The sequence below is a fragment of the Anoplopoma fimbria genome, chromosome 9, assembly GCF_027596085.1.
Source record: "Anoplopoma fimbria isolate UVic2021 breed Golden Eagle Sablefish chromosome 9, Afim_UVic_2022, whole genome shotgun sequence".
Taxonomy (NCBI): domain Eukaryota; kingdom Metazoa; phylum Chordata; class Actinopteri; order Perciformes; family Anoplopomatidae; genus Anoplopoma; species Anoplopoma fimbria.
The window spans coordinates 9,622,884-9,646,738 of NC_072457.1; the positions used below are offsets into that span (position 1 = coordinate 9,622,884).

A 23,855-nucleotide genomic window follows, 5' to 3' on the forward strand; every position below is an offset into this window, starting at 1 on the left:
TTTGTAACACACAATTCGTTAAATAATAAATTTTGTTTGTTTACAAGAAAACTCTATATGTCACCTTGAAATATTTTTTTAGGTCAATTGACACACACACACACACACACAGTTGGTGAGTTGCTTGCTAGCTACAGTGAACATCTGGATAGTTGGAATATTGGATGTTTGGCGCAAAGTAATACCGACTGCAAAAAACAGGAATTTGCAGAGTGAAAATTCACTTTGTGTTGATTTGAGTGTTGAGAACAAGTGTTGAGGTTAATAACATGACATAAGGAGTTGCTACTTTGATTGGCTGACAGCATTGCTGGCTCTGCATCTTTGGTTCGAGACCATATCAGTGTCTGAATTCACCTCCTATTTAGTAAATTTAAGTTTAATTCGAGCCGTCCAAATTCTAAGTGTAAAATATATGCCCGATGAAGAGCCCACAAAGGAATGAAAAAATGTCTCTTGTGTACTTCAAATGTTGGTGAAACTTCCACAGTTCAATGCCTTGCTTTTAATAGATGTGTTAATTATCTGACACAACATGTGACACAACACCTGTCATATTGCAGGTGTCTGAAATCTCAAATTACTGATCACTGCGTGTTCATTATAGGGGGAAAAGGGAATCAGTGACACACAGCCTACATTTTAGAATACATCAGTCAGCGAAGCAGAAGATTTAGATTATAATCTTAAAACGGTCAGCTCCTAGCAGTTTGTTCAAATTGTGCTATTTCATCACATTAACATGGCACAATACAACTTTTGTTGTAAGCAGTTTGATATATGTATTTGAATACATTTAATATAATAATGGAGGAATATAACTCCGCCTATGAATCATTCAGAACTGGTGTATAGTGAATAATTGAAAACATAATATAACATAGCTGTAATTATATGTACAATTTGTTATCAGATATGGCTGTTTCATGAAAGGAGTTATGATTGTTGACAAATACATTAGAAAAACACTTAAAATGTATGTAACAAATAAAATAATCTATTATTATATAAATGTTATTTAGCAAAACAGAATGACATAATTAAAGAAATGAATGAATGAAAGAATGGATGAACATCTGGGATGCCATCAACAATGTTTTACAATTTATTCACTTTGCTTTTAACTCAACTTCAAGCTAAACAGGCAAAACATAGAATAAGTGCATATTGTGCAAGTTTCATTTGTGACGACACAATAATAATAAATCATTGTGATTGTGTTGTTGATGGTGGAGCTGGGCTAATAAGAGTTTGTCAGTATTTTTGTGTGGTTGTGTATGTGTGTGTTTATTGCCTATGGCCCTATTAATCAGAACCTATCACTTGTGCCTAATGGAGATAGATTATCAAGCAGAGAGACGTGACTGTCCCTAGAGAATGCCTTGTTTCTGTGTGTGTGTGCATTTGTGTGTGTGTCTGTTATAGTAAATACCCCAATAACTGCATGATTTTCTGCTTGACTACTACAGCCACCATGGTTGGTGTCACCTGCCCCCGATAGGGAGGGTGAGGGTGTGTTTCTGGATACACAGAGGTTAAGCACACTCATTTATTACATCTGTGTGTGTGTGTGTATGTGTGTACATTGTTTGAGTATAATTAGCTGAGACTATGCTTGCTGGCGTACTCCAAATTTATTTCCCAAACAAACAAGACTTTAAAAGCACCTGTACAGGCTTCTTCTACACAGCCGGAGGTAGAGAAGAGTTTGCTACCAGCTGCAGCAGAAGGCTTTAATCCCTCAGAGATACCTATATTATCCTTGCTCAGGGTAAGATATCAGCCACATACTAATATTTCTCCCCTGCTTTCCTTGAAACATGTCCTTGCATGGCTACCCAGGATACCTCCTGGCCTCTTTGTATCTGGGAAACATTTCAGGTGTATTCAGCCGAGCAAAATTACAACATCAAAGGCTACAAACTGCAGATCACATTAATTCGGAAGGAACAATATTAGTGAATGGTTAAGTGAGAATAATAGACCGACACAAACTCCAACTGATCCTTGCCACGCATAATCCCATATTGACACGCTCTCACAAGGAAACCCACACTTGTGTAAACCCATTTAACTTTCCTAAAGTATCACTCAAAATGGATGAGAGCTCTCATTTCATGGAGTATTGGCTCAGGCTTGATACTGTATGAATGTCTATTTAACATGGAGACACACACACGTGCATCAACCCTTGTATAAATATTCCTCGGTCTGTCAGTGGTGTCAGAGAGAGAGAGATTATTGGGGCTACAGAGTGACTTCTATTGCATGCTTTTAAGAAGTCAAGACAGCTGCACGAGTTATGATAAAATATTACATTAAACAAAAGAAAGGGAAAAAGTCTAACCCAATTTCTGAATTATAAATAATGCTAAACCCAGAGCAAGAAATTAGCAATATTGTACCTGCTGTTTCTATAATAATGATAATACTAAACATTATTTATATAGCACTTTCAAAAAAAAGTTTACGAAGTGCTTCACAAACGGACAAACTGAAAATACACGGTGCAACCAGAAATCAGAATAAGTACAATGCATTCAAGACATAGAAACATAGCTAAAATAAAAATGATAAATGATCTTAAGTATTAATACATGGATGAAAAACAAAGAAAGAAAAAGCCAAATTTGAACCATTTTATAAAATATAAAGAGTTTTCAAAGAGGTCACTGAGGTAGTTTACTTGATTCCCATTAAAAGGTTATTATGTAACTTTGGAGTAGCAGGGGGTGTAAGGGGTGAGACGGTCAATAATGGTCTGTGCATGAAGTATCATTTATTTGGCATTGTTCATATTGTATGATGAACAATGTCAGATTAGGGTTTTTGCTTAATTTTATTGGTCTACTTGTGCTAATGCAAATTCATTCTGATATGTGTTAGTTCGCTCTTCGATAGCCAATGCTGCTTTAACGTGGTTACCAGGGTGACCGGGGGTCTGACTGTAGAATTAATTGATTAGCCCGTCTTAACACTTTAGCCTGTAACATTCACCGAAATATCTTAAGAAGCCTTTATTAAATAAATGAATTGATAATTTAATGAACCATTACAAACAGATAATTCCATTGTTCGCCCATTGGTGAATTCATTCAGGATCAGCTGTGGCATTGTGGCAGAAATATTACTTAATCACAGTTATATATTATGTTCATTATTTAGACTATGTGTTAATTTATTTAATTTAGCTGTCATTAAATTGATTGCTGGAGCAAACGCGTTTGAAAACGCGCAACTTTGACTTTGAAGTTGCGCTTCAAAGTCGAACTAACACTTTTGAATTAGCACAATTAGCAAAATAGGCAATACTCCTAATCTGACATTGTTCATCATACAACACGAACAATTGCAAATAAATTATACTTGATGCACGGACCGATAATGTTAGAAGGGGCAGGGTCACTCAGTGATTTTTATTCATTTTTTAACACCACTGGTAATCAGTGCAATTAGGTGAGAATAGGGAAGATGTGCTCACATTTTTGAGTCTGTATTTTGTAAGTTGGATCCATTTGATGGATGTCTGAGGCAGTCTGGAAAACATGAGTTACAGTAATTTAGATGGCCGAAGACAAAAGCATGAAAGAAATGATCTAATCTTGGCATTACTCCTGTTTTGAATGATAGCTGATTGTTGAGAGAAGTTCAGGTCCCAATCAAAGATAACTTTTATATTTCTGGCCTCATGGTTGGACTGCAAAGTGTGATTTCACACAATCCCTGTCTCTTTCAGTTTTTACTATTGTTCAGCTTTAGAAAGTTATTGGACCATCAGTTACAGCTTTTCCCTGAACAACGCTCCTGTCTGTCGCTCTCTGTGTTGCTCCTATATCTTTGTTTGTGTGGTCCTCTTGGCACACCTGGCTCCAAACTCTGCTCATCATACACACCTGTCTTCAATCAGCTAATCAGCCCTCTGAGTATGCGCCCTGCTTCTCATCAGTTCATCAGTCTGCAGTTTATCTGCTCCGGCTTGTCAACCACTCCTTACGAGATTATTTTCTTAAAATGAATGTTGTAAACACACCTCAGGATATATTCTCGCTGGGCTTCATTCATTCATTTGGTGCGTAGAAATGTTCTTACTTTGCACACAACATAAATGAACACACAAAATCACTATCTGATTCAACAAATTTGTCACACCACTGTGCTTGGGTTGCAAAGCTGTGAATGTTGTGTCCTCTCAGGTATTGACTGTGGGTAAGAAAAATAAATGGTTTGATAATAACAGACTAGAAAAATAAGGTAAGAGGATGAGGAGGAAGATAAGGATTTCTGCATCGTTGCAGATGAAGATCAGGCTACACTAATATTATTAGTATTATACTGTTTGTAGAATTAAATATTAGTTGTGGCTGCCTAGTTTCTGACTCGTTTGATCGAAACATTTCCAATAACTCCAGGCATTGTAAAGTCCACAGGTCAGCAAAATTCACAACATATTTTTATCTCCTGAAATATTCTGCTTCAATCTGCATTTAACCTTTCAAAGACAACATTTTTCAGTCACCTTTGCTCCACCGCGTGCCGGCCCACTTCGGAAGTCCGATAGCAAACTAACAGCACCATGAATGACATTTACGTAACCACAATGATTTATATTCTTTTTTTGGTATGATGGCTTCATATAATACAAACTGTCGAAGCTTCATTCAAAAACCTCTATAAAAGCTTTGAAAATATATATTATTAATATGACAGTAGTCATTTATGAGGATGAAAGGGGCGTCAATTTCATAGTTATATCACACATTTGGCCAATGCATTACTAAAATACGTATACACACTGTTCGTGAATGAGGCCCTCTGTGTACCCTGCTTACAATGCTTCTCCAACAGTCCACGCCAGCCCGGTCTCCATTTCTCCCAGCTGCCACCGTATTCCATTCCAAGCCATCAGCCCCTCGTCCAGATCCTCATCTAACTTAAAACTCTTTTTCTTAACACCACTTACAGGTCTGTGTCCTGCCTTTGGGTCCCCACCTGTGTCCGTAACACATCCAGGACCTTATGGCTGCAAGGCTGTCAGTGAGGTAACTGAAGCGAGGTCTGATGGATTTATGGACAAATAAACATAAAAATGGAAAGAAATATTGGAGTTGTGGATAACTTAACCCATTGGGAACATGTAAATAAAGAACAGTAAAAGGCCAAGAATAGACCCTTGAGGAACGTCACAGGTGTTATTTGCAAAGCTACAGGAGACATTCCCAACTGATACAGAGAAGTCACTTTTAGTCTAGAGCAATCCCAGTCATGTCTACTCAGCTTTAAAGTCTATCATTTAAAATGCCATGACCAACTCTATCAAACGCAGAGGTCTCGCAACAACAAATCAACACAACAGCCAACGTCTGAATTCATAGTAATGGAATTTAAAACTTAAGAAGTTTAGTTTCTGTACTATGATGAATTTTAAAAAAATGGAGCATGCTATTCCTTTCTCTTAAGCTATCTCTATTTAATTACTTCAATTTATTTTAACCTTTGATTGTGTATTGTTGTAGTTTTTAGTCTGGCAAAATGTTGTTGTCTATTATTTGTTAATTGGATTTAATTTTGTCTGGGCTGTTTTAACCTTGCTCGGAGAAGCGCTTTGGACTGCATGATTGTATGAAAGGTGCTATATAAATGAAGTTGACTTGAGATGAGTCCTAACTTTGGGTTAAGAAGATTTGCAGCAATAAGATGGGGAAATTATTTGGCTCTTTCTTCTTTTACAGTGTTGTTCAACTCTTTTAAAAGCTCTTTTATGGCATTAAAATTGCACCATAATTTGGAAGCTTCCAATTTCCATTCAGTACGTCTACATGCCGTTCTATTACTTTGGACACGGCCATTAACCCACAGTGGTAGTTTCATTAAAGCAGAACAGGCTTTAGACATTTTAAAGAGTACTAGGGTGTCCAAAGTGGCAGAACATTGTTGTATGAATTAAGTAGTCAGCTCCTTTGCAGAACATGAGAAATGTAGTGGATCAAACTGCTGAGAGAGGTGACAGGAGTTACAGAAATTCTCAATGCTCTGTGAAGTGATGGGTTGAAAGTGTCGAGGGCCTCTCAGGTTAGACCGCAAGCACTAGAGGAACATTGAAAATGACATCAGTGTGGTCAAAAACATGCATGTTGATAGTCTAGAGATTTACTGTATTAAAGCTATAAATAATAATTAGATTGAGAGTACGGCTGTGTTGATGGGTGGGGCTAGAAACATGATGAGTTCAGGTCTTTGGACAGCCTTGCTGTATATAGTGCCAGAATAATTGAGATCTGCAGAGAGAAATCACGAACCCAATCTTCATTCTGAAGATTGCTAAGTGCAGAGTTAAAGTAAACAAATGGCATAAGCGGAAAGAGAAGGGGGAGCTATACTAACGGGTCCGTTGCTGTTATATGCAGTAATTGAATTAGTCGAACTGATCTGACAGGGGATGTGACCTGGAGGACGTCAAACACACTTGGAGCGGCAGAACATAAGAATTCTGTACCCTGTACCCTCAAAGCTGCAAACTGTGACGTCAAATGTGTGCTCCGTAGGGCTGATAATGCCGATAGACACACCGCTTGCTAACTGCTCCAATAACAGCTTGCTTTCTCCACATTTCAGCAGTAGTATCGTTATAAAATGCCCAATTTATCTGCACAACAGCTGCTAATATAGTCAACAAGGTCAACAACGCCTGTAATCCGTTATCCTTTTTTGAATTAACCGCTCGTAGTCAATCGATAATCAAGGCTGTTGTTTGTTTTCTTCTGGAAAGGGTCCTGTGATAAGGACGGGACAAATCAGGAAGGGCACGTCCTGACAGCTAAGTCCCAATCAAACAGCGAACGCGGGTGTCTACATCATCGTTTTTCCAAAATTATCCGTTTTGGTCTTTCTACACTAGTGGGTAAACCTGGCGTTTTCAAACCTATCTCTCCTCGGGAGTGTTTTCAAACTCCTCCGTTTTTTGTGCCCTAAAACAATAGTGTGAACACTCAGTGTAAACGTAGCAAAGATATCCGTTTTAAAATGAAAAGGGAGAAGGCAGGCTTCCTTTGAAGACCTTCCAGTGCGGTTCGCCCTTTAGTGTCCATAGATAAGGGAGATCGGAGGCCTGTTTATCCATTGCAATAAATCCCTTTCCCAGCTGGATGTCCCTGGATGACCATATAAAACAGGGACTCCTGTAGGGTGTAGAGCAAACTAGAGCGTTTGGTCTTTTAACAAATTTGCTCCAGGTTATCTCCAGCCAGGGAAAGAGCTGGTTATTTAGAGTTGAGTCAAGTTCCCCTCCAGCCGCCATAACATTAGCAGGGCCAACGCTAACAAGGGATTAGGGTTAAATAATCCGCTAAAGGATGAATATTCTTTCTTCCAGTTGAGCAATTTGTTCTAGCTAAGACAGAAAAAGCTTGCACACCCAGGCGGAGCCTTAAGTGATGGCATGCCAGCATTGCTAAATATTTTGTTATTCAGTGAAATGGTTTTGAGGCATGTGGCCTGTGTTTTCAGTCTCATTTTGAAAATGCTTTGATTGCTGCACGTAGAAGAGAAAAATTTGATGAAATGTTCTCCAATGTTATTTGAACCTCAGTTGCCATTTGAAGGTCAGGTGAAAAAACAATCAAGTTTTTCATCTCTAAGGGAACAAAATAGTTGGAGCACCCAAATAACAGCCTCCTTGCTTATTGTTCCATCTTTTTCTTTCTTCTATTGATTGTCAGCTGTCTTCTGGGTAGTCAGACTAGCTGATGACCTTTAAATTCTGTGTGTGTGTGTGTTTGTGTGCGAGTGTGTCAGTCTCTGTGTCCAGCCGCACATGTGCTCTCTTTGTGTTCTGTCATGTTATCATATTTTCTCCTGTTCTTCTCATCGATTACCTGTCATCAGGCTGAAAAGTGGACTTTTGTTTCACAGAGTTAGCAAATAGTGTGTGCTCTCCCTCCTCCTTTTCTGTCTCTATTTCGCTCTTCTCTTCTATTTCTAAAATACAAGATTCCTCTGCCTTGCTAATCTTCACCTGCTTATCTGTCTCGACTTTCACACTTCTTTTTTGTGAAATATTAAGTTGCTGTGGTTTGTGTATACCTTTCATCATCTGCAAAGTTGTTAGACAAGGTTGCGTTTCTTTTTTTAGTATCACATAGTTCCTCATGTCCTGGAAATTGCAATCAAAAAACACAACACATCTGTTATGCATGGCTTCGTTTGTTTGTGTCTTTGCATGTCTTTTTGTACATGCAGGTGTTCATATGTGTGCACCTTATGTGTGTGTTTGTAACGTTGGTGATACCCATGGCTGAGTGCGGGCCAGTTTTCTTGCAGGGATGCTAAATGGCAGAGGAAGAGCAGGTTAAGTAGGAAGGTCAACAGAGTAGAGTCGTGAAGATATCCATCACAGAAACCAATACATTTCCGTGGACACCGTGGCGATTTATTTCTATTTCTATAGAAAAGAAGACACTTTCTGCAGGTAAGCTGGCAGCCTGCCTGGGGCCAACTTGACACATCCTCTGCAGACATTTGGGGGAGAACAGAGAGCCCCGGAGTAAACAAACTGACTGGGCAAATCAGCTTGAGAAGTTGTTTGCTTGGTTCTAGAGGCAAGTTTATTTATTCCTACAAACATGAGGTCATTCTGTCAAAGCTATATATAGGTAAACAAATTTACTTTGTTTCAATAAAACCATTGGAAAGACATTTTCTTAACCCTTTACGAAAAACATAGTGGTAATAGTATCAGTGGGTTTTGGTCTGTTCTGATTTTTCTCCCTCTGTTGAAACCAGTTGTCCAATGAGACAGAGTATCTTGGTCGCTGGACAACGACCAACGAGTGTCACCTATTCAGAACAACATTGGCGGCTTATCAAGAAAATGAGTCAGCAAATAATCCATTATATATTTACTCTTACATTTGTCAAACATGCGTGTCATAATCAATAGATCTAGAGGGAGATAGCTTGCAGAAAACCTTCCAGTCTGATCACAGCAGCCAACAGGTGTGGTTCGCCTGAAGGGTCGATGATTCTGAGAGTGAGATGAGCAGCTTGCACACTGCTTCATTAAAGCAGCGGCAGCAGCAGAATTCAAAAATACATCTGCTCTTTAGCCTTAGCTTGTCAGTTTTTTTTTTCGTGAGTCTATAAAATGTCAATAATAGTGGAAACCAATCAGTTTACTATTTTTCCAAGGTAACGTAAAAAAATTGCTTGTTTTGTCCAGCCAACACTTCAAACCCAGATATATATGATTCATAATAACAATATTAGAGATTAATCAATTATCCAAATTTTAGCCAATTAATTATCTATTCAACTCCTAATAGATTTCCCAGTTGTCTATTGTTCTGCTTTTTTAATCCCCTTTCCTCAACATGATACCTTTTCTCAATCCAGGCAAATTAAAACACAATGTTCTCTCTCCTACAGTCAAGCAACTTTACTGGACTTTATCTCTCTCCACCTCCCTCCCACATGCTCTCTCACTACCCTGCTTCTGTTTTTTATACCTTCCTTTCTGCTTCTGCTCTCCTCTTCCCTTCCTCACGTCTCCTCCGCCTCTAACACCTCTTGTCATTATGGTTAACTCCTGCTATGACAAGCCACGGCTTGATCTATTTCTATCTCCTCTCTGACAAGTGTTACATATACCCCAACTGTTCATGAGTGTGTGTGTGTGTGTGTGCGTGTGTGTGTGTTCCAGGGACAGAGAGTTAGGCACATCTATGTGCATGTATATTTCCTGCATATATGCTCAACAGCTGTTTAGTTTGAATTTGATGATCAGCATTACAATTCATTTTTCTTTGTCCAGGCCGACAATATGGTCTTTGATCTTTATGAAAGCACAATGGTGCTTGATGTGGAGACGACAATGGTGAGGTATCTACTGGCTAACAGATGGATATTAAATTGCTATGGAGACAACTGACATCACAAGTACGTAATTTTAAATAAAACTGTACTTATTACTGTACTCAACTTGTTTACTTTGGTCGAGTTGTTGAGGCCATGTTTAGACTTCTGGTTAGACTTTTATAAGATCTAACTTGTTCCCTGAAGTGACACTGATAGCCTAAACCTCTAAAGGGACAACTCTGCTCCTTTTATGTGGACGTCCAATCAGTGTTAATTGTAAGTTTAACATGCATAGTATCTCTGCAAAATACGTGTTCACAATAAATGTACAGTTTTCACTCGTAACAAGCAATCAGGCGCTTTATAAAATAAATGTCCAACGCAGGTTTTCTTAAAATAAATCTGCTTGGTTAGGGTTAGGCAACAAATGCACTTTTTAAGGCTGAGGCAAATATATATTGGTTTGGGTTTAAATAACTATATTTGTTAATAACTATGTTTGTTAAATAACTGGCGTAAGTAAAGTCTGGAAGTCATAATATAGTATAATAATTATAGTATTATAAGCTCCTCTTGTATTATAGTGCTGTGTTGGAAAATATTATGTTAACTTTATTGAGTTTGAGTTAGACAGACTGTATATACCATTATTATCCAACTGAGGACTAAATATTCAATCTTATATCTCTCTAGCTTTTCCTTTATGGGTTATATCTATTTTGAAAATAGTTAATCATTTTAAACACCCAATCTGATTCTGTCAAAAGCCCATCAGTCACAAAAATCATCTCTTACCTGTTTACTTTTCCTTTAAAAGTTGGTTTGTGCAATGTTAAAAACCTGTTGTGGTTCAAACCATTTTATGCTTCAGATTATTACAAAACAATAAAAACTAAAAAAATCTGGAAAAAATAAAAACCAAACCATGTTTACTGGAATAAAGCCCATATCCACCAGATCTATCCTCAGTGCCACAACACAACACAGTGCTGATTGATCCCCATAAATCCTGGATGGCCCGTTCTTTCCTGGCAGCTTGTTGAGGTCAACAAGTTTCTCTATGTGTTTGCTTTTCTCTTTACGGGGTCATCAAACACTTCAATGTATTCCCCGTAGTTCTTGATGTATTTAGTGTATGTGGGCAATAGTTAATGCAGGACCCCTGTCTGCGCTAGCCAAAAGATAGCGTGGTTTTCTTTTTGACCTCCCTTGTACCCTTCCCTCAGGGGCAAACGATCCAATCAGAGGATAAGCCTATTTCCAGACCCTCCCCCTGGGAGTGAGAAAGATCCAATCGGATAAAGGTTCATCTCAGATCAGAATCAACAGGGGAGGTGGATAAGGGACCACACGGACACACAACCAGCAAAAGAATGACAGAAAAGAAATTGACAAACACACAAACCCATAAATGTCTACACAAAAAGATAGAATCCTACACTGATGTTTCTGGTCATATAATGAGTGAATAAACCACTGTGTACTCATACACACTCAACATGTAGGAGTTTCCCTTGTGTATGATCAGATAAGGACAGAGTGGGCTCCTGTTTCTCTGCTTCTGACTGTGGCAGAACCCCTTTGTGATAATTTTCTGAAAGTGCTTCAGCAATTTGGATAGCAAGCGCACTAAAATTACAAAAAAAAGGAAAAGCTTGCCCTGATTTAAACAAACCACAAATTAAACGCAGCGGGAACATGCAAACAGGAAGAGGATGTTAAACACTGTGAGACTGATGCTCTAATATTGTATCTTCTCATGCTGTGTGTGCCCTTGGAAAAATATTTATCTGCGTTTTCTTTAATATTCTATTGTAATTTTTGGTTAGCATTCCCTTCTCCCCTGTAAACATCCCTCATTACTTTTTTCTAGCATGCAGCAAGTTGCCCACTGAGAATTCATGTGGGCTGTGGGCTAGTACGTTTGTGTGCCTTGTGGTGCAATTGTCACCAATGTCACTTTCATCTGGGCGTGCTCTTTACTCGATCTAATGCTTTGAAGATACAAAGAGACTTTAATTCCCTCTTTTGCTCACAGTTGTACCCAAATATGTACACAAACAGACATACACCCCAACATTCAGGACTGACATTGAAAAGCTTCATTTGCATTCGTCTTTTAGCCCTATAGGAACAACTGTGATCCATGAAGCATCTCCTTCTGTTTAATTGTTTGGTTGCCCAGAGGATGTAATGATTATGCATGCTACAACATGCCTAAGTGATTGTCTTTGTGCACGTCAATATTTGTGTGGGTGAAAATATGTGTACACAATGGGCTTATGTTTGTTTGCATGTTCGTGTGTGTGAGAGAGAGAAAGTGAGATTTGCTGGTGTGGTACACACATTCTGAGAAAATGTTGCTGTTGGGGACTTTTACTTTGTTGTCCATATTGTAGCTGCTTCCTGTCAAAGTATAGTACATCCACTAGGCTTATATCAGTATGATGTGTGCGAAGTAAAGAATTTATTTTCTTATTATACAGATGTTTTTGAATGTATACAGTCATTTTATAAAGATCTGGCTGCCATACATTGATTTATTTATTTATTTTATTTATATATGTATTTGCGTGTCTGTGTGTTTTTCTGCATCGCTAAGGGCAACAAATGTCCTTTATCACTGTCAAAATGCCAAATAAGTTATCAACACCTCCCCGCCTGCTGCTATGACATCTATGCCCACACATACACACGCACACACACACACACAAACACACACACACACACACACACACAAACAAGTAAGCAGGCAGACTGTATTACTCAGACACAGAAAACCAACAGAAGTTGGTTTTTTTATTAAGGTAAAAGTGATGAATTTGGCATTTGAATTAAACACATTATTTGTTGTAAAATGTGTTTTGGTGTGTGCGTACATACACTTGCTTCTCTGTTTATGTGTGTAAGGTATACATTAATGCTTTGGGCATTTCTTCACAGTCGGTTAAAAACTGTTTTCCGTTATAAATGTAGATTTTCACCTCTGTGACACACAAATTCTCACTCGGCTGTATTGACTGGTGTCTCACTTAGAAAGCCTGAGGCTGTTGAGTGGGTTGGACCTCAAAACATTCTCCCTGGCAATTCATAACTGCTACTTTGGACAGTGATACAATGAATTAATTAGCAGTGCAAAATGAAAGTGAATTGCATTGAGATTAAACACTTTTTTTTTAAACAGTGTTCTCAAAGACTTGGCAAATAAATCAAAGGCAAAATTATATGCATACAATACAAGATGATTACTGTTGTGTTGTGTTAGGAAACCTCTGTATGTCAATACTGAACCAGAGAATAACAAAACTTTCCATTGCAGTGGGCTGCAGTGCTTCAATAAACTTACTTTTTTTTTTTTTTAAATCAATCATTTCAATCAATTTCGGTCAGAGTGACTATTCAAGCAATAGAAACCACAGAAAAACTTTGCCTCTGCAGCTGTGGTGATACTGGTATTTGTGGTAAGGGTCCTTGTGTGTGTTTTTGCTCCGTATTCTCACCTCATAATACATCAAGCTGGGCGCCAGATTACAAATCCTGCTATGGTGCAGGCATGACCCGCACTAATCTGCCTCTGATTGGCTATTAAGCATTGCCTTCGTTGGTCAGATTGGCTAGGTTTATGCATGAGGATTGAGATTGGGAAGGGTAAGAATATCAAGGTAAGCCAATCAGAGCCAGCGTGGGACAGGTCATGCCTTCATCATAGCAGGATTCATTATATCTCAACCTGGACACACAGTGATGCAGTCTTAAAATCTGCAAATGAGTTAGCATTTTGCACTTCCAGTTCATATCTAAGCCAATGCTTTTCTTTTGTATGGGTCTTTGGTCAGATGCCTGAAATAATGTCTGTCGATAACACAAGTTTAAGAGATTTTAACGTGTTTTCTACAATCTAATATACATCAATAAATTGAATGAATTTTGAGGCTCTTACGTGTATTAAAATAGGCGGTTGCTAACGAGTGGCTGATGAGTACTAAATGAGTATTACTGCCGATTGTATTGATGCTGCAAAAGACATAACGTTGGTGCTCATCTGTAAATATTATATTGCTGAACAAAACGTATAAGTATCATAAATGTTTGTCTGCCCTAAAACATATTTTTTGCAATAATCAAAAAATGCAATGGAAAAGTCCCCTTGACTTTTTGTAGAGGGATGCTTACCTCCCGGGCCGGCATACATAAGTCATCCCTGCACAACTCTATTTCTCTGCTGAGTAATAAAGTGCATTCTCTCCTCTTTCAATGTTTTAAACAACTCAAACAATGTCTGCTGAAAGCCACTTTTCTGTCACAAGATCCACCGGTCCCAGTTGTATGGTCGTTAAAGGGAAGTAAACATAAATATTGTAAGTAAAGTGATACTGGAATATAAATATTGTAATAAGCACAAGTTATACTGCACTATCATAGCTTGAGGTATCCTGAGAAGTAAATACCAGACGATGCTAAAGTCAAGTGTGCTGCAACACAAAGCAGAGTGATTTCTCCTCCCTTGAAACCATCATTTTCTGTATCATGCATAGCCACTGCCCTCTGGCAAAGAGAGACATCTTTTTTATTTATTATAACTCATGTTTGGATCAGTAATAGCAATCACAAGTGAATTGATGTTTTAACTGCCGAATACGTTTTAATGGTGAAAGGGTGGTATGTGTCTACTTTGTTAGTTTCTTTATAAGAAAACCACCAAAGTGTTATTAATCTCTACCTAATTGTTTTTACCCTTTCACTCAGGAACCTATGTGTGAGCCATTTGTATGAGAACACAGTCAAAGAGTCTCCAACTGCTACCTTAATCTCCATGCTGTTTAAGTGCACAATAGCATAGAATTACACATAATTACTAAAAGTCATTATCTTATTTTTTCTTGCGATATTCTTTCTCTCTTTTCCGCTATTTTATTTAACCGTCAGATAGTTATGAAAACGTCAAGAAAAAGAAAATCCTAACCCAGAAAGTCATGCAGCATTGGACTCGCGTTCATCCGCAGTCAGAAAGAGGATCTTGGAGCCTGTTTGGACAATATGCGCTGACCCTGTCAGATCAAGTGCAATTGCAGCTTTAACCCCTGTCACTCTGCTGTCTGAAACAGATGTAAAGATCAACTTTCCACATAAGGAATTTTCTGCTGCACAGCTAGCAGAGTGACATACTTTAAAAATTGAAGCATGTACATCTACATTGTGCCTGACTGAGGATGAAATTACATTAAAATGTCCAGATCTTATGTTACTGACGTGACTTGTACATTGTGGAAAGGTTAAAATCCAGCAAACTATCGCAGTTTCATCTCATTAATTCTTGCCGCATGAAACCATCTACCTCCATCTATGATGCTCTTCACATAGGCTGAATATTCCTCCACTGCTTCTACAAAAAGAAGAAAAATGAACTTTGCGTGGTTGTCCATTCATAAATTACTGTAAATTCTTTTGACATTTTTTAGAAAGACCTTTCCAGATTTGAGAATGATTGCTTCATTACACCATTGTATTATTGAAAGCATTCCATCAAGTTTTTAATATATTTTTTAATCATGAAAGAATGTGTTTGATGTGAGTGTTAATGAATTGGAAGAACTTTTTTATTCCAGTGATGCAAAATCAATGTAATACCAGCTTGAATATTGCAAGTGAGCTGTGAAGATGTAGAAACTCTTACTTTTCTCCCTCTCCCTGCACTCTCTATCTCTCTTCCCCATCCCAATTATCAAGCACTTTCTCTGTGATCACTGTAATTTATACACCTCATCGCTGTGTGTTTGTTTCCCGTGCAGACATTTGTCTAAATTCTTAGAATGAAAACTAACCAATCAGCATTTTCACACTCATAGAAAGTGGTCTCAATTAGTTAAACAAATGGAAACAACACATTAGTAGCCTATCATGTAGTGGTATGTTACAGCAAATGAGGCAGATTCGGGATAATGGCCAAAACAGCTCAAAGCAGAAGTACATCTATGATTTAAATATATAGGTCAGATGGGGGCTCATTAGTGGTTCATACCAAGTGCCTTTACTCTGCAGGGAATAGCAATAATAAAGTACATGTTTATGGATGAGATTCACTGCATGTATGTTCCTGGTAGCTGCAGCATAGTATGGGCTGGTGTCCAACCGTTCCCGCAAATGTGACATTGGTAAATTAATGACGAAGTGATAAAGCCGGGGTGGTGGTAAATAAATTAGGCCTTACGAGCAAGCTTCCTTAGAGATTTCAGACTTCAGAAGGAAGGGAAGAAGAAAGGGACAGAGGCAGGGCGGAGCAAAAGCAATAGAGGAGGACTGGAATGCACTGAGATAGATGAGCAGAAACAATTTTTGAGATTTTCTCCGCTTTCTTCCTCTCTCCGTCTCCTCTTTCTTCCCCTTTTTTCATGTCTGTGTCTTCTTGTTTGTCTTCACTCTTCGTCTTCCCTTCCCCCTGTCACCCCCTTCTAACTAAATGCTTTTCTGTCTGTGCAGCCAGTACTCCAAGTCTGTCAGTTCTCCTTTGAGAAACTAGGAGGTGAAAGGGGGGGAGGGAGACAGATGGAAAGAGAGAACAAGAGAGGGAAATGGAAGATGATGGCTCTCAGAGATATTTCAATATTAATATGGGATAAAATTTCAATAATAGAATTTGACCTCAGATCTTTTCCTCCTTGCCTCTCTCTCAGGGAGCCTCGCTGTCAGGTTGTGTTTTCACTTGGTTGGGTTAAACAGGGGCTAATCCATCTTGCTCCTCTGAGGACACACACAAACAACTTAATCTGACATTATGTAGCCTCTAGAACACTTGAAAATTCAGATCAAGATGCCTACAGCTTCGAAAGTCGAGGCTCTCTCCTGCGAGAGCCGGTCCTAACAGTCTTCGTAATGAATGAAAATTGCGGTTGGGTTGTACACACAGTCAAGGTGACTTACACCTTCTGAAACACCTTGATGCACAAACATACTTCAACCTACATTTTCCCTTCTGAGTAGTTCAAGGATGGTTAGTGTCTTTGAAAAGTGGCTGGACTAATGTGATGAGACTGCTTTTCATTTACACTTCCTGCTCTCCATATCACTGCATGACAGAATTCCTCTTTTTTATTTTCACTAATGGTCCCCCCCCCCCCCATTTTATCCTCTGTCTAATTCATAGGTCTAGTTTTTGGGCAGCTGTGCTACAAACCTCATCTGCAGGTGCAAGCTGGCACTAATGGACCAAAGAGCTGGGGTTGATATAAAATAATAAGATGTGTTGGAACTGCCATGGTGCTAATCTGTGCCCTATGAGAGTTGGTTTCACACTGGCCAAACAACACACTCTAGTTTCTGCAGGTCTATTATTTATTTCATCCTGCCAGCACAATGAACGTGTAGTTCTAGTTGTGTAGTTAAGCTAGGTTGCCATTTCCTCCATCTGCCATTGCACTGTGTCGCCCCCGGCATGCTAGCATAAGTTAAAAAAAGAGCATATATGGAATTTATCTTGCTAACTACTCTATAATGCATACTGACATCATTCACATGTGTTAATGAAATAACCACACGCATTTGTCACAAATTCGCGAATGAATACATTCCGTTTAACTGAATGTACAAGTTATATTCTACATCAGTTACCCAAATGTTTGTTGCATGATCTCTAGTCGTTATTACCTGCAGGTTTAGGCCCTAGACTGTCAACAGTCAGGTGGTAAGCTTCTGATTTCATGACATTGTATTTTAGCTAAATTTAAAAGGATTTTAGATGAGTCTAGATTCAGTTCGGCATTCAGGCAAAACAAAAAACAAAAAAACATTGAACTTGGAAAGGGATTTAGAGGAACAGAGTGTAATATAAAATCACAAACACAAGATAAAGTACCGACACCTTTTATTTTGCAGTATTAACAGTAGCTTATTTCTTATTAAACCAATTTAATTTCCTCTGACATAAAAAAATGAAATAATAATGATTAAGCCTAAAATGCATTTCTGATTATATGCCTGAGTTATAGGCAGCAGAAGATGAATTACTATTACTATTACTCACTGAAAATGCAATGTTACCCACCATCCATCAGGCTTCTGGCTGAATTGTTATTTTTTGGTTAGCATTATCCATACAGGACGTAAAGATGTCTTTAAGAGGAGAAAATGAAGAGCCACTTGAGAAATGCTCGTCGTCTTTTTTTGGGGGATGGACATTCTGCTGGTAGAAAATACTATTTACAAGTACAAAAAAAATGTTTAAGCTCAATATTTATTTACCAGAAGGTAATTTATTAAAGTCTGATATTGTATACAAACATTCTGTTGTAGCCTCTCAACAGTGGGTTTATGTCATTTTTCTTATATCTGGAATGCTATTTAAGGAACTGTTTTAATTGTGAAACTGTTCTCATCCATCTTGATTTCCCCAGCACAGTTCTGTCCAGAGGTTCCTTAAGTAAATCCTATTTGTTTGTCATGTGGCTGACAAAGGTGGTGATGCATAGTCAGAGTTGAACACTGTCAGTGCAATTTTCATAACACACACATTAAGAACACCACAAGCAACAGGCCATGCTGTAAGAACAAGACAACAGGGCATTATCAGCCAATGGCACCAGTTATACCAGAGCCCATGTTCGTCTCTTTCCATCCTTTCATCCCACTTGTCCATTTACTCCCAAAGCAGGGGCAGAGAATTTCCCTTTAAACTGGAGCAGAAAATTCAGACTGTCCGCCTTATAGCCCTTATCCCCCCTACTTTGCACTCTCAAACCTGCACACACTCTTCTCTTGCCCTTGCCCTTTAAGCTGAAAATAGTGTGCACAACATGAGTGTGATACAGTTTGTGTGTGTGTGTGGCTATATATTTAACAGTGTGTGTTTGAGTGTGTGTGAAAGATAGAGGGAGGAAAATGAGGACATATGGCTGTGAATTCCCTGAGATCCCACCTAAAACACTGCAGTATTCAATGCATAAATCATCCTGACTGCTTGAACACACAGGATAGCTCTGCACTTTTTGTTTATGCATCCGTGTGTGTGCACAGCCTGGGAGTGTTTCCCCACAAGCACACTTCGGTTATTGTGATGATCACACACATTCATTTGCATTTACGTGCCTGCACACTTGTAGGGACATAATGTAGCGTATGTGAGTGCTCATGTTTGTATGTGTGCCTGATTTGCATACCAGTGTACCATTATGGGGCTGCTCTATAAATCCTGGCCTCTAGCTCTGGTCCACCCTCGCCCCTCTCTCTCCCTCTGTCTCTTTTTCAGGTTCAGCGCAGGTTCTCTAATGCTATCACTCTAACCATATGGTGGGAGCATCAGTTAAATTGCTGCAGTTTCAGCGCTGCCTGGCCTGTGTACAGATCAAACACACACACACACACACAAAAACACACACTCACACATGTGCATTCTTTGGCTGGCATGTGTACAGATCCAAACAAAGCCATATGGCCCTTCTCTTTCTTCATTTGCCTCATTTACTGTATGTAAGCTTTATGCAGCTGAAGGACAAGAGGAACCAGAGACGCCTGTCTTTGAGCACAGGAAGAGGGGTGAAGTAGAGTGGTGCACCATGGGACCTTCCATTTGGTCCGAAGTCAGCCTAGATCCCTGCCCTCCTGCTGTCCAAAGCCACTTAAGCTACACCACTGGCTATACAGGAAGACTGTATGAGATTAAATTATGAGACAGAATTAAATTCTCCATTTTATCAGCACTGCAGTGTGCTGCAGATGCACCTTTTAGAAATATGGACCTATCCTGTTAGCATTGTTTTGGCTTGTATAAGAAGGGTCAGATTCTCGCCGTCAGAGGCCAGAGTTTATCCAAAAGAGGACAGAACAACAGAATGTCTAACTGCCTTATCTACCATCCGTGTATGTGTGTGCATGCCCGTATGCGTGCATGCATGTGTGTCTGTTTTGTGGGAACATGACTGTGGATGTTTCCTCTCCTCCTAGCCATTAGACGGGGCTCATATAACCAGCTTCTGGGCCTCAGAGACACACACACTCTATAAATACACACCACTTAAGGGCCTGTGGGGGACTCGGTACACACATACACACATTGCACAAGTACTAGTTCCCCGACTCCCTATTAAGCCTTCAAATGGATGTTTATGCTTTTGCTTAATAGGAACAGGCCTCAAAACTATACGCTTCAAAATCCAGCAAGGTAAAAAAACCAAAAAACATAATGCAGAGCACAAAATATATTCCCACTCCTTATAGCCCCTGTTATTGCGTACCTTACCTATTTGATACTGTTCTCATGTGTGGCTTTGATTAACTAAATTAATAAAACTTCTCATTCATGGTGGGCCTAGGGGAGTGGAAGGTGGCATTTTTGGACTTTTTAAAATAAGGTTAGTTGTTGCTGTCTTCCTACATCACTGTGCGCCTTTGGAGCATTCTGCTAGAAAGGATATAAAACTGGAACAGATGTCCCTGTTGTCCTTCTGCCGTGTGTGTGTGTGTGTGTGTGTGTGTGTGTGTGTGTGTGTGTGTGTGTGTGTGTGTGTGTGTGTGTGTGTGTGTGTGTGTGTGTGTGTGTGTGTGTGTGTGTGTGTGTGTGTGTGTGTGTGTGTGTGTGTGTGTGTGTGTGACTGTGTGTGTGACTGTACAAATCCTTTTCCATTAGTCATTTTTTACTTTTAGCACCTTGTTTTGGCAGCATGTTCACTACTTTTATCTCGTACCTCTGTAATGGCCCGAGCTGTATCAGGCATGCACACACACACACACACACACACACACACACACACACACACACACACACACACACACACACACACACACACTCTACAAATACAAACCGCTACTGCACACATTAACACATGTGAACCCCCCACCCTCACACACACACACACGCACACACACACACACACACACACACACACACTGGTGTATGAGCCAACACACACACATCTGCATATTGAGTCCATCTTCATGTCGATGGTCTTCAGAGATACGACGTCCTCTCTTCACCTGGCCCCGGGCACCAAAGCCCCATTTCTACATCAGAAAGTCAAGCCTGTTCATTTTTCAGTCTGCCCATTTAGTGCATCCCAGTAGAGTTTCTGTCTGTCAGCTTGTCTGTTTGTCCATCTCATCAAAGCTCGCTTTTCCTAATAGAAGCACCATCTGTCTATCTGTCTGTCGGTTCAAACTGTCTGTCCATCTGTTTGTCCACGCATATGCATGCCAGTCTCTCTTTGCCCTCGCTTTCTGTCTCTCTCAGTCTTTCTCTCCAGTTATCAATCTTGTTGTTAATTCATCAGATAGTCCATCCGCCTGATTGTCCGCCATCAATCTGCCCATCTGTTTGTTTGTCTGTATGTGAGAGCTACCAAAATGCATTTCTAGCATCCCCCGGACCAGAAAGCATCATCTTTAATAGATGCCAATAAAACAAGTTTACGTTGTCTGTAGATGCTGTGAAATCACAGATCATTACACACTAAATGGCTGATATGGTTGGAATGTATAGATGATTTGTTAAAGTAATATCCATAAAATGTTACACAAAATTTCATTTATTTGGAAATTAGATGAAGCTATAAAGATCCCCATTGAGATGTTAGGTTACTGACGCTGTTGACAAAATGATAAACGGAATAATATTTTATATTAGTAGTAAAATAATATTTTGAGTATACCAATAACTGAACGAACATTAACACAACTGGAGATAATCGAAATGTGAGGTCTGCATGTCAGTGTCTTTCTATTAGATTTTCTAAATAGATGCTCAGGAATGAATCACTAGCTGTTAACACAGTCAGGAAGGCAAATATGGAATGTGTCGATATATCTAAAAATACGTTTTATAAAAAGGTTGATGATTCATATTGAAATAATGTATAAAAATATGTTTTGATCACTGTCCATGAATTCAAAACTAAATACTTACAAAATAAACCTGTAATGTGAAAAAATCGCCCCATGTTTAGCCATCAACTGCTGAGATACACTGAGTGACCAGAGCAAGTAAACCAGGCTGTTTTTACACACTGCTGTGGATACTGTGCTGTCAGTTAACTGTTTTAGTCTGGCTGCTGTGCGGGCGAGTGTTCTTGGCTGCGCCTCTCTCCCACTCAGTGATTGCAGCCGTCACCCCAGAGACAAAACCACGGCGAGCACATTCTGCAGGCAACTCTCCTCAAGGAAGAGTAGCTGATGTCTGCCCAGAAGGTTTATCACTGGGCTTGTTTGCAAAATAAAGTTGCTAAAGTCACCCAAATTCAGCAACACAATTGCTAAGTTTGCAACACTGGTGTGTATTCAAGGATGTCCAGTTGGGGCATTGGGTGTCAGTTACCCTTTGTGTTAGGTAACGGAAAACTAAAATAGAAAAAAACGAATGAGAAACATTCTTAAACTTTACAACATGCACAATAGTAAATATTCTCCATCTCCAAACACTCTTCCTGTTTATCACTGACAACTGACATTTTTTTTAAATTCAGATGACAAACGATAGTGGAAACCTTATGTATTTTAACTCTCTGATGCTTAAAAAAACATTAATTGATTTAAAACGGGAACATAAACTTAGAATATAATATTTGTCAATTTGACTTGAATACAATTTGAAGAATTTTCAAGGATAATTAGACATCCTGCTCCAGGAAAAAAGAAACAATTTACCTAATTATGATTATAACAAAAAGATCTTCCTATCGGCAAAGAAATACCACAGCAATTAAATGAATGTTAAACAATTTTATACAAAAAAATGACTTCATTAACTTAAAGCTAAACATTCAAATGACAATCTTGCAGTATTAAAGTTACATTTGCATCTTCCAAAACATACAGAGGAAGGAAGCCTTAACACAGTTCATGATGCTATTATCAGATCACATTATCAGATGGAAGAAACAGAAACTCAGAGATGTACAAACATAAATCCCCACAAGCATTTGTTTTTATTTTACATAGTTGCAGTGTGTTGTGTATTCGCTGTGTGCATATATGCAGGTCAGAAATATTCGAGCACAGCAACAGCACAGAGCCAACAGAAACAGTAATAGCCAAGAGCAGGTTATTTAGACTGTGCAGTACAACCAGGCAGCATTAATTCATTTTCCATATCTGCTTACTCATTTTCAGGGTCATGGGGGTGCTTGAGCCGATCCCAGGGAACGCAGAAAAACACCTTGGACTGTTTGCTTGTGCACTGCAGGCTAATGCATAAACAGACAAACACATTGACACCTAAGGGGAAATTCTGAATCTTCAATTTACCTGACTTGGATATGTTGGTGGGGACACTAACACAAACACAGGAAAAAACGTGTGAACTTCACACAAAAGAAACCAGGGATGAGATTTAAAGCTTGCTTTGAGCTGATATCATTGACCACTGAGCTGCAGAGCCGGGTCACACATGATCCCCACCTTTAAGACAACGTAGATGAGGTCCGCTGTGGCAGGAGACATTGTACACGGGGATAGAAGTCTGCTCTGTCAGGTACACCTTGGGGTGCACCTAAGGGGTGTAACACAGATGTTTAAAGTGCTCTGAGGCTCCGTCAGTTTAGAGTTTAGAGATGTTAGCATGGTGAGGTTCTCTAGATAGATAGACAGCATCCACAATAACTCTTCCAGGCTGACAAAATCCAGTGCACACACATTTCTTTTGTGTGTGTGTGTGTGTGTGCGCTTGCCTCAGTGTGTAACTCTGCACATATGTGTTAGTGTGTTTAATTCTTTCGGCTTATCTTTCCAATTAAACAGATGTTAAAGTTTGGAATCCAGCTTGGGACCATTAGCAGTAAATTACCTCATAAGTGCAACCTGATTTCTCACAACACTGACGCAGATAGGTTTAAAATACGGTACTTAAAGGGTCATAGTTATGAGGAAAGAGTAAGGAAACCTGATGATTAAATGAATGTTAATAAGTCGTTCAAAGAATCAGACTCAGAATCAATGACTATATAATGAGCTACTAATGAACAGACTGGGAGACAAAATATTGATGAATAATCAGGTAAAGATTAGTTCATAAATATTTGTGAATTAAC

General features: G+C 39.1%; 1 protein-coding gene across 1 annotated transcript in view; it reads left to right on the forward strand.

Annotated features, from left to right (window-relative positions):
- Nucleotides 1–3,983: 3,983 nt before the first annotated feature.
- Nucleotides 3,984–23,855, forward strand: part of ndst3 (N-deacetylase/N-sulfotransferase (heparan glucosaminyl) 3) — a 90,437-nt gene continuing 70,565 nt past the window's right edge. Inside the window, exons 1-2 of the mRNA XM_054604635.1 lie at nt 3,984–4,069; nt 4,963–5,039. The gene's annotated coding sequence lies outside the window, so the exon portion shown is untranslated. The remainder of the gene's footprint in view (nt 4,070–4,962; nt 5,040–23,855) is intronic.